Source organism: Triticum dicoccoides, chromosome 6A (assembly GCF_002162155.2).
Source record: "Triticum dicoccoides isolate Atlit2015 ecotype Zavitan chromosome 6A, WEW_v2.0, whole genome shotgun sequence".
Lineage (NCBI taxonomy): Eukaryota > Viridiplantae > Streptophyta > Magnoliopsida > Poales > Poaceae > Triticum > Triticum dicoccoides.
Genome location: NC_041390.1, coordinates 161,411,898 through 161,417,897, shown reverse-complemented (window position 1 = coordinate 161,417,897; position 6,000 = coordinate 161,411,898).

The following is a 6,000-nucleotide window of genomic DNA, read 5'->3' as shown; positions in this document are numbered from 1 at the left end:
AGTTATGAGCGGAATAATTTCCCTACTTTAAAAAATATGGCAAATTGCATTTCATTAGAGATGGCTTTGAAGCAAATTGCATGAGCAAGCAATTCATATATTGTTTTGTTGGAAATATGCCCTAGAGGCAATAATAAAAGTGTTATTATTATATTTCTTTGTTCATGATAATAGTCTTTTATTCATGCTATAACTGTATTATCCGGAAATCGTAATACACGTGTGAATACATAGACCACAATATGTCCCTAGTGAGCCTCTAGTTGACTAGCTCGTTGTGATCAACAGATAGTCATGGTTTCCTGGCTATGGACATTGGATGTCGTTGATAACGGGATCACATCATTAGGAGAATGATGTGATGGACAAGACCCAATCCTAAGCCTAGCACAAAGATCGTGTAGTTCGTATGCTAAAGCTTTTCTAATGTCAAGTATCTTTTCCTTAGACCATGAGATTGTGCAACTCCCGAATACCGTAGGAATGCTTTGGGTGTACCAAACGTCACAACGTAACTGGGTGGCTATAAAGGTGCATTACAGGTATCTCCGAAAGTGTCTGTTGGGTTGGCACGAATCGAGACTGGGATTTGTCACTCCGTGTAAACGGAGAGGTATCTCTGGGCCCACTCGGTAGGACATCATTATAATGTGCACAATGTGACCAAGGGGTTGATCACGGGATGATGTGTTACGGAACGAGTAAAGAGACTTGCCGGTAACGAGATTGAACAAGGTATCGGTATACCGACGATCGAATCTCGGGCAAGTAAAATACCGCTAGACAAAGGGAATTGAATACGGGATTGATTAAGTCCTTGACATCGTGGTTCATCCGATGAGATCATCGTGGAAAATGTGGGAGCCAACATGGGTATCCAGATCCCGTTGTTGGTTATTGACCGGAGAACGTCTCGGTCATGTCTACATGTCTCCCGAACTCGTAGGGTCTACACACTTAAGGTTCGGTGACGCTAGGGTTATAAAGGAAGCTTGTATGTGGTTACCGAATGTTGTTCGGAGTCCCGGATGAGATCCCGGACGTCACGAGGAGTTTCGGAATGGTCCGGAGGTAAAGATTTATATATGGGAAGTCCTGTTTTGGTCACCGGAAAAGTTTCGGGCGATATCGGTAATGTACCGGGACCACCGGGAGGGTCCCGGGGGTCCACCAAGTGGGGCCACCTGCCCCAGCAGGTTGCGTGGGCCAAGTGTGGGAGGGGACCAGCCCCTAGGAGGGCTGGTGCGCCCCCCACAAGGGTGCAAGGCGCAAGGGAGAGTGGGAGGGGGCAAACCCTAGTCCAGATGGGCCTTAAGGCCCATATTGGTGCGCCTCCCTTTCCTCTCCCCTCTTGGCCGCCACCCCCTTTGCCATCTAGGGCTGGCCGCACCCCTTGGGGGTAGGAAACCCTAAAGGGGGCGCAGCCCCCCTTCCCCTATATATAGTTGAGGTTTGGGGCTGCCATAGACATGAGTTCTCTCCCTCTTGGTGTAGCCCTACCTCTTTCCCTACTCCTCCTCTCCCGTGGTGCTTAGCGAAGCCCTGCTGGATTGCCACGCTCCTCCATCACCACCACGCCGTTGTGCTGCTGTTGGATGGAGTCTTCCTCAACCTCTCCCTCTCTCCTTGCTGGATCAAGGCATGGGAGACGTCACCGGGCTGTACGTGTGTTGAACGCGGAGGTGCCGTCAGTTCGGCACTAGGATCATCGGTGATCTGAATCACGACGAGTACGACTCCATCAACCCCGTTCACTTGAACGCTTCCGCTTAGCCATCTACAAGGGTATGTAGATGCACTCTCCTTCTACTCGTAGCTGGTTTCTCCATAGATAGATCTTGGTGACACGTAGGAAAATTTTGAATTTCTGCTACGTTCCCCAACAGTGGCATCATGAGCTAGGTCTATTGCGTAGATTCTTTGCACGAGTAGAACACAAAGTAGTTGTGGGCGTTGATGTTGTTCAATATGCTTACCGTTACTAGTCCAATCTTGTTTCGACGGTATTGTGGGATGAAGCGGCCCGGACCGACCTTACACGTACTCTTACGTGAGACAGGTTCCACCGATTGACATGCACTTGGTGCATAAGGTGGCTAGCGGGTGCCAGTCTCTCCCACTTTAGTCGGAACGGATTCGATGAAAAGGGTCCTTATGAAGGGTAAATAGCAATTGGCATATCACGTTGTGGTGTTGCATAGGTAAGAAACGTTCTTGCTAGAAACCCATAGCAGCCACGTAAAACATGCAAACAACAATTAGAGGACGTCTAACTTGTTTTTGCAGGGTATGCTATGTGATGTGATATGGCCAAGAAGAATGTGATGAATGATATGTGATGTATGAGATTGATCATGTTCTTGTAATAGGATTCACGACTTGCATGTCGATGAGTATGACAACCGGCAGGAGCCATAAGAGTTGTCTTAATTTATTGTATGACCTGCGTGTCATTGAAGAACGCCATGTAAACTACTTTACTTTATTGCTAAACGCGTTAGTCATAGAAGTAGAAGTAGTCATTGGCGTGACAACTTCATGAAGACACGATGATGGAGATCATGATGATGGAGATCATGGTGTCAAGCCGGTGACAAGATGATCATGGAGCCCCGAAGATGGAGATCAATGGAGCTATATGATATTGGCCATATCATGTCACAACTATATAATTGCATGTGATGTTTATTATGACTATGCATCTTGTTTACTTAGGACGACGGTAGTAAATAAGATGATCCCTTACAAAATTTCAAGAAGTGTTCTCCCCTAACTGTGCACCGTTGCTACAGTTCGTCGCTTCTAAGCACCACGTGATGATCGGGTGTGATGGATTCTTACGTTCACATACAACGGGTGTAAGACAGTTTTACACAGCGAAAACACTTAGGGTTAACTTGACGAGCCTAGCATGTGCAGACATGGCCTCAGAACACGGAGACCGAAAGGTCGAGCATGAGTCGTATAGCAGATACGATCAACATGAAGATGTTCACCGATGATGACTAGTCCGTCTCACGTGATGATCGGACACGGCCTAGTTGACTCGGATCATGTAATCACTTAGATGACCAGAGGGATGTCTATCTGAGTGGGAGTTCATAAGATGAACTTAATTATCCTGAACATAGTCAAAAGACCTTTTGCAAATTATGTCGTAGCTCGCGCTATAGTTCTACTGTTTTAGATGTGTTCCTAGAGAAATTATAGTTGAAAGTTGAAAGTAGTGATTATGCGGACAGTAGATAGCTTATGTCCTTAATGCACTGCTCAGTGTGTTGAACCTCGAACGTTGTCTGTGGATGTTGCGAACATCTGACATACACGTTTTGATAACTACGTGATAGTTCAGTTAAACGGTTTAGAATTGAGGCACCAAAGATGTTTTTGAAACATCGTGAAACATATGAGATGTTTTGAAGGCTGAAATTGGGATTTCAGGCTCGTGCCCATGTCAAGAGGTATAAGACCTCCGATGATTTTCTTAGCCTACAAACTAAGGGAGAAAAGCTCAATCGTTGAGCTTGTGCTCATATTGTCTGAGTGCAACAATCACTTGAATCGAGTGGGAGTTGATCTTCCAGATGAGATAGTGATGTTTCCCCAAAGTCATTGCCACCAAGCTGCTAGAGCTTCGTGATGAACTATAACATATCAAGGATAGAGATGATGATCCTTGAGGTATTCGCGTTGTTTGACATCGCGAAAGTAGAAATCAAGAAGGAGCATCAATTGTTGATGGTTGATGAAACCACTAGTTTCAAGAAGGGCAAGGGAAAGAAGGGATACTTCATGAAACGGCAAATCAGCTGCTGCACCAATGAAGAAACCCGAGGTTGAACCCAAACCCGAGACTAAGTGCTTCTGTAATAAGGGGAACAACCACTGGAGCAAGATTACCCTAGATACTTGGTAGATGAGAAGGCTGGCAAGGTCGATAGAAGTATATTGGATATACATTATGTTAATGTGTACTTTACTAGTACTCCTAGTAGCACCAGGGTATTAGATACCGGTTCGGTTGCTAAGTGTTAGTAACTCGAAATAAAAGCTACGGAATAAACGGAGACTAGCTAAAGGTGAGCTGACGATATGTGTTGGAAGTTTTTCCAAGCTAGATGTGATCAAGCATCGCACGCTCCCTCTACCATCAAGATTAGTATTAAACCTGAATGGTTTATTGAATCTCGATCGTAGTGATACACATTTTCATACCAAAAGATATAAGATAGTAATGATAGTACCACTTACTTGTGGCACTGCCATGTAAGTCATATTGGTATAAAACGCATGAAGAAGCTCCATGTTGATGGATCTTTGGACTCACTCGTTTTTGAAAAGTTTAAGACATGCGAACCATGTCTATTGGTGTATACGCATGAAGAAACTCCATGCAGATGGATCGTTTAGACTCACTTGATTTTGAATCACTTGAGATATGCAAATCATACCACATGGACAAGATGACTGAAAAGCCTCGGTTTCAGTAAGATGGAACAAGATAGCAACTTGTTGGAAGTAACACATTTTGATGTGTCCAGTCCAATGAGTGCTGAGGCATGCAGTGAATATCGTTATGTTCTTACTTCACAGATGATTCGAGTAGATGTTGAATATATTTACTTGATGAAACACAAGTCTGAATTATTGAATGGTTCAAGTAATTCCAGAGTGAAGTAGAAGATCATTGTGACAAGAGGATAAAATGTCTATGATATGATCATAGAGATGAATATCTGAGTTACGAGTTTTGGCACACAATTAAGACATTGTGGAAATTGTTTCGCAATTAATACCGCCTGGAACACCATAGTGTGATGGTGTGTCCGAACTTCATAGTTGCACCCTATTGGATATGATGCGTACCATGATTTCTCTTATTGAATTACCACTATTGTTCATGGGTTAGGCATTAGAGACAACCACATTCACTTTAAATAGGGCACCACGTAATTCCGATGAGATGACACCATATGAACTATGGTTTAGAGAAACCTAAGCTGTCATTTCTTAAAAGTTTGGGGCTACGATTCTTATGTGAAAAAGTTTCAGGCTGATAAGCTAGAACCCAAAGCGGATAAAATGCATCTTCATAGGACACCCAAAACAGTTGGGTATACCTCCTGTCTCAGATCCGAAAGCAATAAGGGATTGTTTCTAGAATCAGGTCCTTTCTCGAGGAAAAGTTTCTCTCGAAAGAATTGAGTGGGAGGATGGTGGAAACTTGATGAGGTTATTGAACCGTCTCTTCAACTAGTGTGTGGCAGGGCACAGGAAGTTGTTCCTGTGGCACCTACACCAATTGAAGTGGAAGCTTATGATATTGATCATGAAACTTCGGATCAAGTCACTACCAAACCTCGTGGGATGACAAGGATACGTACTACTTCAGAGTGGTACGTAATCCTGTCTTGAAGGTCATGTTCCTAGACAACAATGAACCTACGAGCTATGGAGAAGCGATGGTGGGCCCATATTCCGACGAATGGTTAGAAACCATGAAATCCGAGATAGGATCCATGTATCAGAACAAAGCATGGACTTTGGTGGACTTGCCCAATGATCGACAAGCCATTGAGATAAATGGATCTTTAAGAAGAAGACGAACGTGGACGGTAATGTCACCGTCCATGAAGCTCGACTTGTGGCGAAGAGTTTTTTCACAAGTTCAAGGAGTTGACTACGATGAGATTTTCTCATCCGTAGCGATGCTTAAAGTCCGTCGGAATCACGTTAGCACAAGCTGCATTTATGAAATCTGGCAGATGGATGTCAAAACGAGTTTCCTTACCAGTCGTAAGGAAAGGTTGTATGCGATACAATCAGAAAGGTTTTGTCGATCCTAAGGATGCTAAAAGGTATGCTGGCTCCAGCGATCCTTCTAAGGACTGGAGTAAGCATCTCGGAGTTGGAATGTACGCTTTGATAAGATGATCAAAGATTTTGGGTCTATACAAAGTTTATGAGAAACTTGTATTTCCAAAGAAGTGAGTGGGAGCA